Genomic DNA, 21,241 nt, shown 5'->3' on the forward strand with positions numbered 1-21,241 from the left:
GCTGCAGGAGCTTCCTGCAGCCAATCAGAAGCCACACTTTGATTTCTTAATGTTTTGGAAGTCGAATGGACTTCTGGAACGGATTCCGTTTGACTTCCAAGGTACGACTGTATTCCATTCATATCCCATCTTTCCTCCAAGGAGCTCAAAGGGGCATGCACACTCCACCTCCATTTTATCCTCACAACGACCCTGTGAAGTAGGTCAGGCTGAGAGATGGTGGCTACCCAAGATTACTTCATGAGCTTCATGAGCAAGTGGCATAGCTGTCAACCGTCCCTTATTTGGCGGGAAACTCCCTTATCCCAGCGCTGTGTCCCGCTGCTGTCCCTTATTGATGATGTCCCTTAAATTTCCCGGGTTTCAAAGGAAGCAGCTCCTCTCCCTCCCTCTCTGCCGGCCACGGAGGAGGGAGGCTCCAACTGTGTTGCTTGGCTGCGTTGCTCACCCACTAAGAAGTCTAAGAACAACTGGGGGGTGGAGCTTGCATGCCTTGTGCCGATCAAATCAGCCGCGTTGCCTGGGGACTTGCCTTTGCTCAGCGCTTCCCAGTGGAGAGGTGACGGTGGTTTTCCTTGCTGCATCCCCTTTGCCAGGTTGCTGCGCTGTGGGAACCATCGCTTGAGGCTTCGTTTGGCTGCTGGCTGGGCTTTCTGCCTTTGGCTCGGAGGGGCTCAGAAGTTGAACATACCTGTGTTCGGAAAATCCCTTATTTTCGAGGCTGCTGGTCCCTTATTTTCAAATCTGTAAGTTGACAGCTATGGCAAGTGGGGATTTGAACCCTGGTCTCCCAGGTCCTAGTTTGACACTCTACACCACCCTGGCTCTCAGCAACCTTCTCTGCCCTGGCCCCTGCCAGATTTTTTGGACCCGGACTCCATGCTGGCACTGGCTGATGAGAATGGCAAGCCAGACCAGTGAGAGGTCACCAGACAGAGGAAGGCTGTCCTACAGACTTGCATTTCTCTTGCCTTGGCCTTCCAGCAGCACTGCTAACTCTTTCCAGAAGGTTTTCCAGAGAAATCTGGCGTCACTTGTTTTTGCTTTCGGTTTAGGAAAGCCGATTGCAAGTCCTGATGGTCTTCGCACAGGGCAGAACTAAGCAAACAACTTGTTTGAATGAGTTGGATGCTGGGAATTGGTTATTGTAGAATTGTAAGCTTGCTCCATCTTTCTACCTGACATTCAGAAGACATCTTAAGGCAGCCCTGTTCAGGGAAGTTTTTAATCTGTGATATTTTTATTTTTTTTTAAATAATTTTTATTAACTGGCCAATCACATCAAATTAAATCACATCATATAAATTCCGAATTACAAAGCCAAATTTTTAAATTTTGTTGGGGGAACCCATACTTCAAGATCCAAAGGGGAATTCAGATCATCTTATTACTGCGTTAATGTCCAAATCAGTCCCAATCAGTCCAAACAAAGTTCATAATTCTATCCAGTCTTATCTTGGTGTAATATAATATAATATATATATCGTATAATTTCTCTTTTTCCTTTACGATCTCTTCTGTTAGTCTCCTTAAGCCGATAGCAAGTGTAATAATCCTGTGTGGATTTCCCGTTCCTCCACTAAGTCCAGATGGTTTCCATATATCTCCTTCGTAGATAACATCACTTTTTCCATCGTAAATTTTGGCATTTGTCGCTCTTAAGTCCCACCGAGGAGTTGATTCATGATATGTAAACAACTCTATTTCTCTCTTTCTCCTCCCAGACCCAAGAGCTCCCACAATGCCTCACAAAATGGTGAACGGCATTTTTTCCTGACTGCGTCACTCCAAAACTCTTAGCTTTCCAGCTTCATCTTGAAACATTGCTTTGGATCGAAAGTTTATCTCCACACAGCCTTAAATCCACAGCTTAAGTCCTTAATTTCTGACTCATAAGGGGAGGGGGATTCTTGTTAAGTCACATAAAAAGGTAGAGGCAGGTTTTTCCCCCCTCCCCCCTCAGTCATTACCGTATCTTGACGTTCTTCTCGTATTTTATTGTTGTCTTGTTATCAGAGATCTCTTCTGTCAGCAGTATTTACTCCCCTTTTTCCTTGATGTATGTGCAATTAATCATGTCCAAATTATTTCCTTTAAAGATCATTGCAACCAGTGGCGCGAATCGGGGACGGCGTCGAGGAGTGCCGAAAATCCCACAGGAGGGCTTTGTGCCTAGTGCCCCCACCCCCACAAATTCAGGGGTGGTATAGGGCACAGCAGGCAAGGGCCGTCCCCCCCATAATCCTGGGGGGGTTAAGGAGGCTAATTACCCCCATCATAGCCTCCAAATTACCTCGTGTGGGTCGGAGAGATGTTATTGTCAGCCATCTTCCGATGCGCCACCTAGTGGCCCCCCCTAATCTGTGATATTTTAGTGTATTTTTGGTTTTTATGGAAGCCGCCCAGAGTGGCTGGGGAAACCCAGCCAGATGGGCGGGGTACAAATAATAAATTATTATTATTATTATTATTATTATTATTATTATTATTATTATTTATTTCGTGTACAGCTCTTAAAATATTTGAAGATGGCTATCCTGTCACCTCGAGGGACACGGGTGGCACTGTGGGTTAAACCACAGAACCTGGGGCTTGCCGATCAGAAGGTGGCGGTTCGAATCCCCGTGACGGGGTGAGCTCCCATTGTTTGGTCCCAGCTCCTGCCAACCTAGCAGTTCAGAAGCACGTCAGAATGCAAGTAGATAAATAGGTACCACTCTGGTGGGAAGGTAAACGGTGTTTCCGTGCGCTCCTCTGGTTTGCCAGAAGCGGCTTAGTCATGCTGGCCACGTGACCCGGAAGCTGTACGCTGGCTCCCTCGGCCAATAAATTGAGATGAGCGCCGCAACCCCAGAGTCGTCCGCGACTGGATCTAATGGTCAGGGGTCCCTTTACCCTTAATCCTGTCACCTCCCGGTCTTCTCTTCTCCAGTCTAAACATACCCAACTCCCTCAACTGTTCTGCACGCCTTCCAGCTTGTCAACATCCTTCTTAAATTGTGGTGCCCAGAATTTGAACACAAGACTCCAGGTGTGGTCTGACCAAGACAGAATAGAGTGGGTCTTTGACTTGACCTGGACACTAGACTTCTGTGGATGCCGTTTAGAATAACATTAGGTTTTGGGGTTTTTTTTGCTGCTGCGCTGTTGACGGATGTTAAGCTTGCGGTTATATTTTGGGATCAGCTACCCACACCTCCCCACCTGAAAAACAAGAATACATAGTGAAAGAAGGTGCAGATGTGCCTCCTTGTCAAAGATCAAATATTCTGTTTGAGTTTCAGCTTGTGGAATGGTTCTAACCTGGGAGGTCAAAAGCAGATAGAAGAACGTGAATCTGCCCTGGTTCCAACTGGGCACCTGCCTGGAAACTTAGGAGAGTTTGGTCTTGATGTGAACGATGGTAAAACTTGTAAAAAAAGAAATTTAAAATGACTTCCAAGTAGTCTCGTTGGGAGTGCAAAGGATGTTAGTTATAAGAATTGTGTTGTTTCGTATATTGCTACTGTCTGTTTGTCAGTTTATAGTTTGTTTATTTGATTATATGTTTGTTGGTTGGTTTGTTTGCTTTCCTGGCATAAATGTATCTATTTTAAAACAATAAAGATATACAGTGGTACCTCTGGATGCAAACGGGATCCGTTCCGGAGCCCTGTTTGCATCAAGAGCAAAACACAACCCGCATCTGTGGGTCGCGACGCGCTGCTTCTGCGCATGCGCATGACGTCATTTTGAGTGTCTGCGCATGCGTGAGTGGTGAAACCTGGAAGTAACGCATTCTGTTACTTCTGAGTCGCCGCGGAGTGTAACCTTAAAACGCTGAACCTGAAGCGACTTTAACCTGAGGTATGACTGTATATTTAAATACAGTGGGCTTCCCAGAGTCCTTCTGCTATGGTGCAGCCCTATAAATTAAGTAGGTAAACATGGGGGAAGCAAAAGGTCACTCAGAGAAGGATCTGAAATATTTTCCTGGAAGCTTGAATTGGTTTTATTTAGGATTGCTTGATTTGATGTGTTTTTATGTGTCACAAATTGTTTTTGGTTTACTTTAAAATGTAAAGCGGTATAGAAATGAAATTAATAATAATAATAATAATTACCATAATAAATTTCATTGTAGGAAACAACAAATCAGTCTAACTAGCATAATTTATATTCCCGATACAGTGGTACCTCGGGTTAAGTACTTAATTCGTTCCGGAGGTCCGTTCTTAACCTGAAACTGTTCTTAACCTGAAGCACCACTTTAGCTAATGGGGCCTCCCGCTGCTGCCACATTGCCAGAGCACAATTTCTGTTCTCATCCTGAAGCAAAGTTCTTAACCCGAGGTAATATTTCTGGGATAACGGAGTCTGTAACCTGAAGCGTATGTAACCTGAAGCGTATGTAACCCGAGGTATCACTGTAGAGAGTTTGGTCTTAAAGGAGAATGGCGGGGTGGGGCACTGGTGCTGATTCGAGCGGCGGAAGTCGGATTTCTTGAGGCTGTGAGGAGCAGGGAATTGCCAGCGACAGGTGGAATATTTCAGAATCTCAACTGTAAACAGCCAGCGAGTGCAGCATGCCATTATCACACCATTACCGGTCCAATTATGGTGCCTGCTCAGAGCTGGAGATAAAGATGACAGAAGAGGCTGGGAGCGAGCTGTGATCATCGTAAGTGGTGTTCAGCTGCGCGTGTAGGCCTCTCTTGTTCCCAAAACAAAGACGCCTTAAGTGGGCAATATTTATAGACGGGAATTTTGAAAGTTACTGTATTTCGTCTGTCCTGAGCCTTCCAACATCGGGTTACCAGGCATCCCTGGTTCCCGGGGACAGTCCCCGGATTTGCAAATCTGTCCCTGGGAAACGTGGCAGCGGCAGCCTCAGCAGCCCGGAGCCAGCCTGGTAGCGCAGTTGGCTCTGGCTGGCTTCAGAAGCTGCTCGCTGCCGTGGTCGCCCGTCATTTCCCCTCATTTTTCCATTTTTATGGTGCTGGAGGAGACTCTTGAGAGTCCCATGGACTGCAAGAAGATCAAACCTCTCCATTCTTAGGGAAATCAGCCCTCAGTGCTCACTGGAAGGACAGATCCTGAAGCTGAGGCTCCAATACTTTGGCCACCTCATGAGAAGAGAAGACTCCCTGGAAAAGACCCAGATGTTGGGAAAGATGGAGGGCAGAAGGAGAAGGGGACGACAGAGGACGAGATGGTGGGACAGTGTTCTCGAAGCTACCAGCATGAGTTTGACCAAATTGCGGGAGGCAGTGGAAGACAGAAGTGCCTGGCGTGCGCTGGTCCATGGGGTCATGAAGAATCGAACATGACTAAACGACTAAACAACAACAAAACTGTTTAGGGTTGCCTAAACTGGTATGCATAGTGCTTGTGCACCGATAGAATTGCTTTCCAACCACAGGATTGTGAGCCTAGGTGTGCAGCTTCTGTGTAAATGTCCTCCAGGGCCATTCAGGGAAGCTCCATAGATCAGTGGCAGAACATTTGCCCTGCGTGCAAAAGGTCCCATTCCCGGCCTGCAAGGGAACCCTGTCCCAAACCCTGGAGGGCTGCTGCCAATCAGTTTAGACAATACTGAGCTAGGTGGCGTGGCTCAGTATAAGGCAACTCCCTATGTTCCTATAGGGACGCGGGTGGCGCTGTGGGTTAAATCACAGAGCCTAGGGCTTGCCGATCAGAAGGTTGGTGGTTCGAATCCCCGCGACGGGGTGAGCTCCCGTTGCTCAGTCCCTGCTCCTGCCAACCTAGCAGTTCGAAAGCATGTCAAAGTGCAAGTAGATAAATAGGTACCGCTCTGGCAGGAAGGTAAACGCGTTTCCGTGCGCTGCTCTGGTTCGCCAGAAGCGGCTTAGTCATGCTGGCCACATGACCCGGAAGCTGTACGCCGGCTCCCTCGGCCAATAAAGTGAGATGAGTGCCACAACCCCAGAGTCGGCTACCACTGGACCTAATGGTCAGGGGTCCCTTTACCTTTACTATGTTCGTATAAGCAAGAAATGCAGTTTTTGCCGGTCTGCGTATGAGCTCTTCCTCTCCACCTTGGCATCAACCATATCGGCAGGACCAGCCAAATGATGTCTGCAATCTCTCAAGCCAACTGGAACGGGAACAGTGCCTGGCAATGCCTGGAAACCACGGGAGATGTAGATGCTTTCCAGTAATTCGTCAGCCGCTTGTCTTGTTTGCTTTTTTAAAATCCTTGGCAACTGGATTGGAGATGATTATTTTTACCCAGCGAGTTACTGCAAATATTGCAGGGCGAGGGATGCTGGGGTCCGCTCCCCTGGAGAAGCACAACAAACCAGAGAAAATAGAGTTTGTACAGCGGTACCTCGGGTTACAGATGCTTCAGGTTACATACGCTTCAGGTTACAGACTCCGCTAACCCAGAAATATTACCTCAGGTTAAATGCTTTGCTTAAAGGGACACAGGTGGCGCTGTGGGTTAAACCACAGAGCCTAGGGCTTGCCGATCAGAAGGTCGGTGGTTCGAATCCCTGCGACGGGGTGAGCTCCCATTGCTCAGTCCCAGCTCCTGCCAACCTAGCAGTTCGAAAGCACACCAGTGCAAGTAGATAAATAGGTACCTGTCAGGGAACTGCCATCGGAGCCAGAAGAGGAGAGAGGGCTCCAGAGGGATGGCGGAGAGGGTCCCAGCAGGAAGAGGGACAGCCCATCTGCTGGGGAAGGAAATTAGCGCAACACCAGTGGAGAAGGGGGGGCAGAGGGGGGAATCGGTGAGGGGGCTCCAGGACTCCTCGCCGGAGACCAGCGGGGAGAGCACGGGTCCTCCGCTGCCCACACCCTCTCTGCACAGAAGACTTCCGCGCAGGGAGAGTAGGCGGAGACTTGGCGTCAAAGAACTTCTTTGCTGGAAGAAGTTCAAGAAACGCCCACTGACGGATTCTGCCAACGATTGAGACAGCCACGGATGGGTGGCTGTCTGGACAGAAAGGGTTCACCCAGGTAACTCAGCCAGGTGGCAACAACTTACACATGAGCAACCCCCTAGAACCATTACAGCACCGCTCCTGCGGGAAGATAAACGGTGTTTCCGTGCGCTGCTCTGGTTCGCCAGAAATGGCTTAGTTATGCTGGCTACATGACCCGGAAGCTGTTTGCGGACAAACACCAGCTCCCTCGGCCTATAGAGTGAGATAAGCGCACAACCCCAGAGTCGGTCACGACTGGACCTAATGGTCAGGGGTCCCTTTCCCTTTACTAAGAACTTTGCTTCAGGATAAGAACAGAAATCGTGCTCTGGCGGCACAGCGGCAGCAGGAGGCCCCATTAGCTAAAGTGGTGCTTCAGGTTAAGAACAGTTTCAGGTTAAGAATGGACCTCCAGAACGAATTACGCTCTTAACCCGAGGTACCACTGTATAATCTCTCTCAGTATTTGTGACTCTGGGATGAGCAAAGAGAGAGGTTCCTCTCCCAATTTATGCACTGCCTAATAATAATAAATTACACCCCGCCCATCTGGCTTCCAACAAAATATTAAAAATACAATAAAACATCAGACATTAAAAACTTCCCTAAACAGGGCTGCCTTCGGGTTTCTTTTAAAAGTAAATAGTTGTTTATTTCCTTGACATCTGATGGGAGGGGGTTCAACAGGTCGGGCGCCACCACCAAGAAGGCCCTCTGCCTGGTTCCCTGTAACTTCGCTTCTCGCAGGGAGGGAACTGCCATAAGGCCCTTGGAGCTGGATCTCAGCGTCCGGTCAGAACGATGGGGGTGGAGATGCTCCATCAGGTATATTGGGCTGAGGTTGTTTTAGGGCTTCCAAGGTCAGCACCAACACTTTGAATTGTGCTCGGAAACGTACTGGGAGCCAATGAGAGATGAGCTGAGAAGGTACTGATTTGCATGTGCTGATCTACATGTGTAGATGCCACGTTGGAAAGAGCGGCCTTGATTTAAATAGAAGCGGAATGCAAATATAAAGAGGGGAGAGACTGTCACCTGTGTGACTGCCCAGCCGGCTTCTCAAAGGTTGATGGGCAGCAACTCAGGATCAGGGTTCCTGGAAGACCACCTGTGAACACAGGTACAGACCTGTGAAATCACTTGGACTATCTGGGAAACTTCTGCGAGTCCCTACAAAATACAGTAGTACCTTGGTTCTCAAACGCCTTGGTACTCAAAAAACTTGGAACCCAAACAGGGCAACCCCAAAGGTAAATGTGCTCCGTTTTGAGTTTTATATAGTGATACCTCAGGTTACATACGCTTCAGGTTAAAGATTCCGCTAACCCAGAAATAGTGCTTCAGGTTAAGAACTTTGCTTCAGGATGCAAACAGAAATCGTGCTCCGGCGGCCCAGCAACAGTGGGAAGCCCCATTAGCTAAAGTGGTGCTTCAGGTTAAGAACAGTTTCAGGTTAAGAACGGACCTCCGGAACGAATTAAGTACTTAATCCGAGGTACCACTGTATTTCCGATTTGCGTGTTACGCTGAGGTCTGTCTGTTTTTGCTATTCATTTTGCATTTTTGTTTTTGCGGCTCTTTCGTTTTTGTGTGTCTTTGGAACCCAGGTCAGCTATTTATTGTTTGACTGCAGTACATTGTTTATTGCTTTCATTTTATGGATCAATGGTCTTGTTATATAGTAAAAATCATGTTCAATTGCTGTTTAAGGGTTTGTTTTTAAAAGTCTGGAACGGCTCAATCTGTTTTGCATTACTTTCTATGGGAAAGCGCGCTTTGGTTTTGGAATGCTTTAGTTTTGGAACGGACTTCCAGAACAGATTAAGTCTGAGAACCAAGGTACTCCTCTATTATAGACCTCTTTTTCCTTGGAGGTTTTTAAGCAGAGGCTGGATGGTCATCTATGATATTAATAGTTAAAAAAATGCATGCATAAAAAAACATTTTAAACACACCCACACAGAGAGAGATTAAAAAACAACAGTGTGCATATGGTATCTATTCAAATCCAATGCAGATACCAACTCTTTCCCCATTTTCACACAAATATTTGCGCAGGTCACATGAAAGTAACCTGAGCAAAGCATTCCTTGCCACATCCTGAAATTTTTACAGCGGCACCTGCAAGCAATATTTTTTCCAGACAAAGGTCTCAGGGCCATTTTATCCCATAGTTGGTACAAAAGGATCAGCCACACCTTGCGGCAATTGTCCTCTTCAGAATTAGTTCAGTTAATCTCCCCAAAGCCTAATAAACCCCGAGAGGTCCTCACACACGCCAGAGCAAATTGAGCCATCTCCTGGGTGAGACTGAGTAAACGGAAGTATTTGTCTAGAGAGACCACACACACACACACACACACACACACACACACATATGTGCCCGCACAATCCAGCTCTGGAACTTCCCGGAAAGCTTTTGTTGCAAATCCCTCTGCCACATGCAAAGGCGGCTTGTCGGGAGAGAGAAACAGCTCGAGCTGTAATTATGTCAGCTCCTAAACTCGGCACAATGGAGAGCAGCTCAGCTACCCCATAATTAAAGCAGCATCTGGGAGAGAGACACAATGGGGAAACTCCACACATTTTGCAGACCTTCGCTGCATGCTAGCATGCGTCCTTGGCGGGAAGAGGAGCAAGTCATGTTGTTCTAAATGAGCGTCAAAGCTCCTTCGAGGCATTTAAACAGAAAATAAAACAAAATCCTGGCACATTTTTGCCCGAGGGGGGAGGGAGAGGAGTTGGCTCCTTACCTCTCTCTCACCCCGACCTAACCACTGTGATCCACACGACAGTCACCTCCAGACTTGATTATTGTAACTCGCTCTACGTGGGGCTGCCCTTGAGACTGACCCAGAAACTCCAGTGGGTGCAGAATGCCACGGCGAGACTCCTTATGGGGTCTTCGCTGCGAGATCACATTCATCCGGTGCTATACCAGCTGCACTAGCTCCCGGTGGAGTACAGGATCAGGTTCAAGGTGCTGGTTTTAACCTTTAAAGCCCTATGCGGCCTAGGACCCTTGCACCTATGGGACCGCCTGGTATGTCCCACGGAGGGCCTTACGGTCTTCAAATAAAAACATCTTGGAGGTCCCGGGCCACAGGGAGGTTAGGCTGGCATCAACCAGAGCCAGGGCTTTTTCGGCCGTGGCCCCAATCTGGTGGAACGCTCTGTCACAAGAGACTAGGGCCCTGCGGGACTTGACATCTTTCCACAGGGCCTGCAAGACAGAGCTGTTCCACCAGGCCTTTGGCCAAGGCGCAGTCTAACCCCCTCCTTCGGTAATCCTCACAGAACTCTAGCCCAGTGGTTGCCATTAATTTGATTTTGAATTGATTTTAGAATGCATTTCAATTAATTGATTGTGATTTTATGTAAACTGTGTTACTTTTATTGTTGTTAGCCGCTCTGAGCCCGGCTTTGGCAGGGGAGGGCAGGATATAAATAAATTATTATTATTATTATTATTATTATTATTATTATCATCATCAGAGGCACAGGGCACAACAATTGCTCAGAATTAATAGGTACTATGATGTACAACCTATGAGGGACCTGTCCAAGCCTCAGTGGCGTAGCGTGGGGGGTGCAGGGGGGGCTGGCCGCACTGGGCGCAACATCTGGGGGTTAGGGTTAGGGGGCGCAAATCCACGGGTTAGGGGGCGCAAATTACTTGCCTTGCCCCGGGTGCTGACAACCCACGCTACACCACTGCCAAGCCTCAAGACCAGCGCCAGAGGCCCCATTCCAATGCTAGGAAAATTAGAAGAGCCTGCAGGATCTGGCCGATCTCGTTCAGCATCCGGTGGGAAACTGGCAAGCACAGAACATGAGCACAACAGCACTGGAAACAGAATGGGCAGGTGGTCACTGATAGGTTTTCTAAATGGAGCCAGAGGGTGCTGGCTGCAAAGAATGCAGAAAACTGTCTTATGCAGAGTCAGACCAGTGGACAACGTAGTTCAGTATAGTCTACTACACTGACTGGCAGCAGCTGACCAGACTTTTAGGTAGGGGTCTTTTGCCCAGCCCTACTCAGAGATGCTGGAGTCGCTCATTAATGATCACCAGTGTCAAAGCAATTGTTCTTCAACATCAACTTTGTTGGACTGGTCATGTTGTGTGGATGCCTGATTATCGTCTTCCAAAGAAACTACAGTGGTACCTCAGGTTACAGATGCTTCAGGTTACAGATGCTTCAGGTTACAGACGCTTCAGGTTACAGATGCTTCAGGTTACAGACACTTCAGGTTACAGACTCTGCTAACCCAGAAATAGTACCTTGGGTTAAGAACTTTGTTTCAGGATGAGAACAGAAATCATGCTCTGGTGGCCTGGCAGCAGCAGGAGGCCCCATTAGCTAAAGTGGTGCTTCAGGTTAAGAACAGTTTCAGGTTAAGAATGGACCTCCAGAACGAATCAAGTTCTTAAACCGAGGTATCACTGTACTCTATTTGGAACTTAAAAACAGAAAGTGTAATGTTGGTGGTCAACAAAAGAGGTTTCAAGACTCTCTCAAGGCAAATAAAAAAAAATGTAGTATAAACACCAACTATTGGGAAACACTGGCCTGCGAGTGCTCCAATTGGAGAACAGCCTTTCCCAAAGGTGTCATGGACTTTGAAGACACTCGAATTCAGGACACAAAGGAGAAATGTGCTAAGAGGAAGGCACGCTTGGCAAATCCACACCGTGATCAACTCCCGCCTGGAAACTTATGTCCCCACTGTGGAAGGATGTGTGGATCCAGAATTGACCTCCACAGTCACTTACAGACTCACTGTTAAAACCGTGTTTATGGGAAACAATCTTACTCGGCTACGAGGGATTGCCAAAGAAGAAGAAGAGATGCTGGAGGCTGAAGCTAGGATCTCTTGCATGCAGAACTGATGGGTCTTAGCCTATTCCCCTCTTCTTCTTGTCCAGGCGACAGACCAGGCTTCTGTTTCCAGCAGGGTGCTCTTAAAACATGCTGCCAGCAATGTGATTTCCACACATTCATAGTAAGGGTAAAGCGACCCCTGACCATTAGGTCCAATTGTGGCCGACTCTGGGGTTGCGGCGCTCATCTCGCTTTACTGGCCGAGGGAGCCGGCGTACAGCTTCCGGGTCATGTGGCCAGCATGACCAAGCTGCTTCTGGTGAACCAGAGCAGCGCACGGAAACGCCGTTTACCTTCCCGCTGGAGCGGTACCTATTTATCTACTTGCACTTGACGTGCTTTCGAACTGCTAGGTTGGCAGGAGCAGGGACCGAGCAACGGGAGCTCACCCTGTTGGGGGATTCGAACCGCCGACCTTCTGATCGGCAAGTCCTAGGCTCTGTGGTTTAACCCACAGCGCCACCCGCGTCCCACACATTCATAGAGGCATTTAAATAAAGATGCAAAAGAGATGCACGCGCTATCATTGGGCCCTGCAAGATGTCCAAAAATCAATCCCACCCAAGTAAATTTTTGGGCATTTAAAGGAGTCATATTTAGTAATGCAATCCCTTTTAAGTATTGAAATCTCCAACCAAGGGAACATAACATCCGGATGTTGATGCTGCAAAATTGCTAAAGAAGGGATTACATCATTTCCATGTAAGCCTCTAGCTCTCCAGACATCCACTTGCCACTGGCTTAGGAAGGGGAATTGAGGGCAAGATGTACAGAATGTGTAATGAATGTATGGGGGTTGCTCGTGCGTAAGTTGCCACCACTCCTGGCTAGGTAGCCTGGTTAAACCTTTCCTGACTGGACAGCCCTTCACTTCGTGGCTGTTCAGTCGCTAGCAGAATCTGCCAGTGGGCGTTTCTTAAACTTCTTCCAGCACCAAAGCTCTTTGACGCCAAGTCTACGCCTACTTTCACTGCACGGAAGTCTTCTGCGCAGGGTGGGTGTGGGCAGAGGAGGACCTGTGCTCTCCCCGCTGGTCTCCAGCGAAGAGTCCTGGAGACCCCTCTCCGATTCCCCCAACCGCCCCCCTTTATCCCTGGTGTTACACTGATTTGCTTCCCCAGCCGATGAGTTCCCTCTCTCCCTGCTTGGCCCTTCTCCGGCATCGCTTGGGAGCCCTGCCTCCACTTCTGGCTCCGATGTCAGTTCCCTGACAGGATGTATTTATGGAAATATTTAAGTGGGATCCGCAACAAAATGCAGATATGGATTCTCGCCTCCTAATAGGTGTTCCTGCATTTTAAGACTGTCACCCTTGAACGTTTAGGAAGGGTGGAATATGAATTAGTTCAAGTAAGTGAGGAGGGTGCTTGCCAGCTGGCCAGACGTGCCCTCCTCTAGAACTCCATTCCATTACCCCCTCCACTTACCATATTTTTCCGTGTATAAGACGCTCCCATGTATAAGAGGACCCCTATTTATTTTTTTTAACCCAAAATTAAGAAATTAAGTTGTTTAGCTTTTTTAGGGGGTGTGTCGGAGGTCACTTCTGCCAATCGCTCACCTCGCCGCAGCCACCAAATTGTCTGCCCATTCGCTGCCGCCAACAGCCCTCCCGCCTACTTGCCACAGCCGCCAATCGCCTGCCTGACTGGCCACAGCCGCCAATCGCCTGCCCAGTTGCCGCAGCCAATCACCAGTAGGCCTATCCATGCATAAGACGACACCCAATTTTTGCCTTTTTTTTTTTTTTTTAGCAAAAAGCATCGTCTTATACACAGGAAATTCGGCATTTTCCTGTCTTCCCAAATGGACTGTCAACATTATGTGGCTACTGCGTGTGCTCATTCTTCATCCAAGGAAGGAGAGTCCATCTCTTGTGGAGGTCTGTTCCACTGTCAAACAGCTCTTGCCCTCGGATAGTGCTCCCTGATGTTTAGTCGGAATCCCCTTTCTTGTGTCTTGAAGCCATGGGTTCGAGTCTCGCCCTCCAGAAAATGAGGAAAGAAGCTTGCTCCATCCTCCATCCTCCCTGAGATATCCTCCACGTAACAGCATTTCCCTTGCCCTGAAGAACAGTTGTGGGGCTGTACCTATGCATGTCTGCCCCAGTGAGTTCAAGGGGGTTTGCTCTTTGGAAAGCACATAACAGAGTTGCATCCTTGGTTATAGAAGCTATCCTTCAGGTATTCCTCTTCTTGCTGTCCCCCCCCCTTCCCAAGGGCTGCATGTACCGTATTTTTTGCTCCATAGGATGCACCGGACCATAAGTGGGGGAGAACAGGAATTTTTTTTCATGTTCTCCCCCTCTAAAACAAGATGCGTTCAATGTGCATTCACCCAAAGCCTCCGGAGCGCAGTGGGAGTTACCGCTGTGCTCTTGGAAGCCTGGAGAGCGAGAGGGGTCGGTGCGCACTGACCCCTCTCGCTCTCCAGGCTTCAGTGAAGGCAACCTGAAGCCTCCGGAGCGTGGCGAGAGTTCCCGCTGGGCTCCGGAGGCTTCAGGTTCCTTTCGACCTGCTCTTTGGGGCTGGCAGGGGGAAGCCCACCACCAGCCTCAAAGAGCAGGTCGGGGAACAGCACAAAGGCTGCATGCAGCCTTGCCGCTGCCCCCCGAGCTTGTGGGGCTGGCGGTGGGGGGAAGCGCTGCTTTCCCCCACTGCCAGCTTCAAAGATCCCTGAAGCCTTTGGAGCGCAGCGTGAAGTTTGAGGCTTCGGGGACAGCCATTGTAGCCTCCGCAGGGCAGCGCTGCCCTGCGGAGGGTTTGCGCAGCTAACCCCAAGCTGCGCAGCGCTCCGTCTCCCTGTTCTGGCTTTGGGCTTAGCTGCGCAGCCTGCATTCGCTCTATAGGAAGCACACACATTTCCCCTTAATTTTTGGAGGGGAAAAAGTGCGTCATATAGAGTGAAAAATGCGGTAGTTGAAAAGGAAAGGAAGAATTAATTTCTGGTGGTGTAGAAATGGTGTCAGAAGTGCCTCTAAAACAGGGGTAGCTAATATGGAGCTTTTCAGATGTTCTGGACTACAAATCCCATGATCTCTGAGCTTTGGCTGGGCTTGATGGGAGTTGGAGTTCATAACATCCATGCTTGTATGAGACAGTAGGATGGTTTGAAGAAAGCAGAGGCCTTCCTATTTGCCCTGGGATTTTAAATTCAGAATGACTTTTCTTTGTTGAGGTTTGCTCTTTAGTTGTTTAGGGGTCCAGTTGTGCTGTCTCACATTTTATTCCCTCTATTTGCTGGTTTAAAACTGCATTTGTGAAATTTCTTTCCACACTGCCAACGCATTCAGAAAAAACACCATGGCGGTTTATAAGGTTGCGTTTGGATTATTTAATATAATACAGCTTATTATCCGTAAGTATTATAGCGTTTTCCAGCCAGTAACACAAAAATTAATTGAAAGGATGCAACAAAGATTGGTTTAATAGATCGTTAATAAAGCCACAGCTTGTACCGTTCGCTTAAGTGCAGCGTGTTCTAATTATGCTTTATTTGCACATCTTGCACATTTCTGGTTAGGGATACCTGGCAAATATTGTAAGTGATGCATACAATGGTTTATTTTATTTTCCTGTGTGTGTCTCCTGAAAGACGAGGGGCGCATGGACCCCCTTTGTCACCCGCTGTGTGAATTTATGGGCGGTGGAATGAAAGTCCATTGGCTGAAAGCGTTGCAGCGGGTGCAAGCTGGTCAAGGGCGACTTTGGGTTTGATGTGACCTGGGGGGCATACAGGAAAAGGAAGCAGTTAATGATAAAATGGGTGGGAGGCCTGTGGACAATGGCTTCTCTGTGCTTGGGTCCTGGTTGTGGCTGTCAGAGGCTGAAGCGAGGAGAGGAAGGGAATAGATGGAGAATCCTGCTACACTCTTTAAGTTGTCGTCCTCCTCTTCTTCTTCAAATACTTTTATTTTTGTTTTACAAGTCTAACAACTCAAAATACATATCCATATTTAGATATTTCTCTGAAGCTCCAGACTTCCGACCCTGCCCTCTATTGTCAACTTTTTCGACTATTGTCTATTGTTTTGTAATCCATATTTTATATTTATCCGTATTGTCCACGATATTTGCTACATTACAAGTGTTATTAAAGGTAAAGGGACCCCTGACCGTTAGGTCCAGTCATGGCCAACTCTGGGGTTGCGGGGCTCATCTTGCTTTACTAGCCGAGGGAGCCGGTGTACAGCTTCCGGGTCATGTGGCCAGCATGACTAAGCCGCTTCTGGCAAACCAGAGCAGCGCACGGAAACGCCGTTTACCTTCCCGCCAGAGCAGTACCTATTTATCTACTTGCACTTTGACGTGCTTTCGAACTGCTAGGTTGGCAGGAGCAGGGACTGAGCAATGGGAGTTCACCCCGTCACAGGGATTCGAACCGCCGACCTTCTGATCGGCAAGTCCTAGGCTCTGTGGTTTAACCCACAGTGCCACCCGCGTCCCTATTCCTCTCCATATTGTCCACAATATTTGTTACATTACAAGTGTTATTAGAATCCTGCTAATATTTTCATCTGCTTACAGTGGTCTCCTGTATAAATTATAATTTCCCCCCTCCATTCTTTATTGAAGTTTTTGTCTTCTTGGTTCCTTAGCTTTCTGGTTAATGTTGCCATTTCGGTGTACTCCAACAGCTTGGTTTGCCATTCCTCTCTGGTAGGGACTTTGTCTTCTTTCCATCTCTGGGCTAGTAGCATCCGTGCGGCTGTTGCCACATACATAAAAAGTCTTTTTCTGCTCCTTTGGAATGTTGGTACCTACAATTCCTAATAAAAAAGCTTCTGGGTTTTTTTTTAAAATAAAGGTTATTTTAAACATCCCCCCCCCCATTCATTATATATCATTTTCCAGAATGCTTTTATGACTTTACACAGCCACCACATATGTTCTTTTTCTTTGCATTTCCAGCAGGTATTTGTACTTGTCTTATACATTTTCACTAGCTAAGGTAAAGGTAAAGGTAAAGGGACCCCTGACCATTAGGTCCAGTCGTGATCAACTCTGGGGTTGCGGCGCTCATCTCGCTTTACTGGCCGAGGGAGCGGCGTACAGCTTCTGGGTCATGTGGCCAGCATGACTAAGCCACTTCTGGCGAACCAGAGCAGTGCACGGAAACGCCGTTTACCTTCCCGCCAGAGCAGTACCTATTTATCTGCTTGCACTTTGACGTGCTTTTGAACTGCTAGGTTGGCAGGAGCAGGGACCGAGCAACGGGAGCTCACCCCATCGTGGGGATTCGAACCGCCGACCTTCTGATCGGCAAGCCCTAGGCTCTGTGGTTTAACCCACAGCGCCACCTGCGTCCCTTTTTTCCAGCAGGTATTTTTACTTGTCTTTCACATTTTCCCTAGCTTACTAGGAGTCAAATACCACTGTTGCATCATTTTCAAAGTCTTCCCCTTCTTCTTGTGGGAATGTTTGAGGGTTACAGGTAGGAAAATGGTGGAGAAATCCGATTTTGTTTTTATTTTAAAGAGAAGATACCCAGTCCACACTCCTTGAACCAATAAGCAAACTGAAGCAGAGCCACTTTTCGAAATTTGCAATTCCCTGAATTTTGCGATGCAATGTGCACGAAAATTGATCTGCCAAGGAAAAAGTGAATCTTGATGGTAATCTGTTTTAACTGTTTTTCAAGTTCTGTTTTTGAATTGGTGAAGTTACCTGTCTTGTGGCCCCATGGAGAAGGGTTAAGAAAAAAATAATAATAATGAAAAAAAATGGCTTTCACAAATGTGTATATTAGTGAAAACTACAGGCAAAAAGTCTGTTTATTATGAGAAATTCACACTAAAATGCTGACGTATCTTCATGGGAATTAAAAAAAAAACAATCTTTGCAAATAGATGCAGAGGTGTGGAGAATGAATTTGAGATTGGGGGAAAAGGAGAAACGGAGAGAAATTAAAACGGGAAGCTTTGTCTGTTCCTAATTCTAGGCTGCGTCTGTAGTAAAACAACCAAGATCTGTTAGAAACATGATGTTTAAACCACATTGCTGGAGTAGATGAGAGCCAGAGGTGGACCGGCTGCCAAGGACCTTGTAAACAAAGGAGGTGAATGCCAAAAATGGAGAAAAGAAGCCTCTTTTCCAAAAAACACTCAATTTAAATGAGCTTGGAGGAGGTTATTTGCAGGATCACATTGTGGCTGGACCTGCGTTCAAAGGTCTCTAGAGTTCTAATGCGTCGACTGTAGTGGCCTTATGTACTGGGGGGATGTATAGAAATGCTTCTTTTTATTTATTTATAGGGATGCTGTGAATTATGAATGGGGTGGGGGAAGGTCCTGTTTGGAGCAGCGCTCGAGGTCCCCTGCAGAATTGGCTTCCTAATGCGTGTCCCGATCGATGCATTGTCTAGGACTTCCTGTACGGCCAGGAGGATTTCATTTCCCTCTCCCTGCATATCTCGCAGAGGATGTTTTTCCATGGATATTCCTTCTGCGCTCGAGAACATCTGTGCTGCTTCACACCAGTTTGACAGTCCCCTGCTCCCAGCGTCCTCTGTCTTGGACCTCAGAGAAGTGGATTAAAAAAGTGCATTTAAAAGAAACCCAAATAGCTCCTGTCTGGACCTCCCTTTGTGGGAAATAAAAGATAACAACAACAACAACAACAATTTATTTATACCCCGCCCATCTGACTGGGTCGCCCCAGCCACTCTGGGTGGCTTCCGACCAAATATCAAAAACAATACAGCATCAGAGATTAAAAACTTCCCTAAACAGGGCTGCCTTCAGCTGTCTTTTAAAAGTAAATCAGTTGTTTATTGCTTTGACATCTGCAGGGAGAGCGTTCCACAGGGAGGGCGCCACCACCGAGAAGACCCTCTGCCTGGTTCCCTGTAACCTCACTTCTCGCAGCGAGGGAACCGCCTTAAGGCTCTTGGCGCTGGATCTCAGTGTTCGGGCAGAACAATGAGAGTGGAGACACTCATTTAGGTATACCGGGCCGAGGCCGTTTAGGGCTTTCAAATGTGCTGGGAGCCAATGAAGTTCTTTCAGGAAGGTGTTATATGGTCTCGGTGGCTGCTCCCAGTCCAGAAGTGCGGAGCCCTTATTTCGTTTCAATTCAAGGGCTCCATTCATTTTTGTGCTGTTTTCTGAGGGCCCCATGTCAGCAGTGGCCAGTGTTACGAGGCAAACATGGGCTGAGCAATAGATACGAATTTTACCTTTGTTCTGAGTTAGTGAGATGTGTGCCTTAGAAGGATGTGTGACCTTCGAAGAGCCCAGAGGCCCAGAAAGAGATGCTTCATTCAGCTCCCATCTCTGAGGTTCTACATTTGTTGTTGTTGTTGTTGTTTAGTCATTTAGTCATGTCTGACTCTTTATGACCCCATGGACCAGAGCACGCCAGGCACTCCTGTCTTCCACTGCCTCCCGCAGTTTGGTCAAACTCATGCTGGTAGCTTCGAGAACACTGTCCCACCATTTCGTCCTCTGTCGTCCCCTTCTCCTTGTGCCCTCCATCTTTCCCAACATCAGGGTCTTTTCCAGGGAGTCTTCTCTTCTCATGAGGTGGCCAAAGTCTTGGAGCCTCAGCTTCACGATCTGTCCTTCCAGTGAGCACTCAGGGCTGATTTCCTTCAGAATGGATCGGTTTGATCTTCTTGCAGTCCATGGGACTCTCTAGAGTCTCCTCCAGCACCAGAATTCAAAAGCATCAATTTTTCGGCGATCAGCCTTTTTTATGGTCCAGCTCTCACTTCCATACATCACTACTGGGAAAACCATGGCTTTAACTATACGGACCTTTGTTGGCAAGGTGATGTCTCTGCTTTTTAAGATGCTGTCTAGGTTTGCCATCGCCTTTCTCCCAGGCGTCTTTTAATTTCGTGACTGCTGTCACCATCTGCAGTGATCATGGAGCCCAAGAAAGTAAAATCTCTCACTGCCTCCATTTCTTCCCCTTCTATTTGCCAGGAGGTGATGGGCCCAGTGGCCATGATCTTTGGTTTTTTTATGTTGAGCTCCAGACCATATTTTGCACTCTCCTGTTTCACCCTCATTAAGAGGTTCTTTAATCCCTCCTCACTTTCTGTCATCAAGGTGTTCCACATTTTACCTTCTATTTATTAAATTTGTTAGCTGCTTTATCTTGCCCCGGGGGCAACCCAAGAGCGACTTGCAACCCAACCTCTCTGCTCTCATTGTCCTTTGTGGAGGGGCAGCTAGCATTGATCGGTCCTGGGCTCTGGGCTGAATTGTTGCCCTTCATCTCGGGAGGGCAATCAACAGCCTTCCTTAGTAATAGCATCTAATGGAAGCGGTTTGTAGCAGGCGGCCAGCGCTAAGGTATTTGGAATCCACGGGGAAGATCTCCGACTCGTAATGGAGACAGCAGCCAGCAATTATTCATGAATTGTCCGAGATGCTTCTTCACTGCTAATGGCTAAAACCACCACCTCCTGCAGGTGGACCGAAGGAAAGAGTGGCTTCTGCTGAGATGCGGAGCGTGGCCAGCTGGGGCAGCTGAAGGCGGTCAGGGGTTTAGTACAGTGCTCCCAAACTGGGTGGAACTCTCTCCCAGGAGCGGTTATCTAGGGCAGTGTTCCCCAACCTTGGGCCTCCAGCTGTTTTTGGACTACAACTCCCATCATCCCTCGCTAGCAAGACCAGTGGTCAAGTATGATGGGAATTGTAGTCCAAAAACAGCTGGAGGCCCAAGGTTGGGGAACACTGATCTAGGGTATGGTTACCAGATTTTTTCCAATGAATCCGTGGACACTTTATTCTTATTCTTATTTTGAAGCTGAGTAGCAACAGGATAGGGACGCGGGTGGCACCGTGGGTTAAACCACAGAGCCTAGGGCTTGCCAATCAGAAGGTCGGCGGTTCGAATCCCCGCGACAGGGTGAGCTCCCGTTGCTCGGTCCCTGCTCCTGCCAACCTGGCAGTTCAAAAGCACACCAGTGCAAATAGATAAATAGGCACCGCTCTGGCGGGAAGGTAAACGGCGTTTCCGTGCACTGCTCTGGTTCGCCAGAAGCGGCTTAGTCTTGCTGGCCACATGACCCGGAAGCTGTACGCCGGCTCCCTCGGCCAATAAAGCGAGATGAGCGCTGCAACTCCAGAGTCGGTCACGACTGGACCTAATGGTCAGGGGTCCCTTTACCTTTACCTAGCAACAGGGAGTCAGTAGTGGGGATGCTGACGCAAAAGACCCTGGGCCCAAGCACACATGCATATTGTATAAAGGTGCAAAGCCTTTCTTTTGCACCCTGTGAAACATAAAAGCACAGAGTTTTTTTTAAAACTGGGCAATGGCACGCTGCCCACCCGTGACTCCTGAGCCCTCCCAGATCTCAGGGGAGGCTTGGGAGTCGCGGGCGGCCGGCCGTTGCCCAGGAGGGGCCAGCCTGGTAGCACAGTTGGCCCTGACTCGCTTCAGGAGCTGCTTGCTGCAGGAAAAATGGCGGG

General features: G+C 48.1%; 1 protein-coding gene across 2 annotated transcripts in view; it reads left to right on the forward strand.

Moving 5' to 3' along the window:
• Positions 1 to 21,241, forward strand: part of GDPD5 (glycerophosphodiester phosphodiesterase domain containing 5) — a 183,609-nt gene that overhangs the window by 21,280 nt on the left and 141,088 nt on the right. The gene's annotated exons all lie outside the window — the stretch shown is intronic.

The sequence above is a fragment of the Podarcis cretensis genome (assembly GCF_951804945.1).
Source record: "Podarcis cretensis genome assembly, chromosome: 4".
NCBI classification, from domain to species: domain Eukaryota; kingdom Metazoa; phylum Chordata; class Lepidosauria; order Squamata; family Lacertidae; genus Podarcis; species Podarcis cretensis.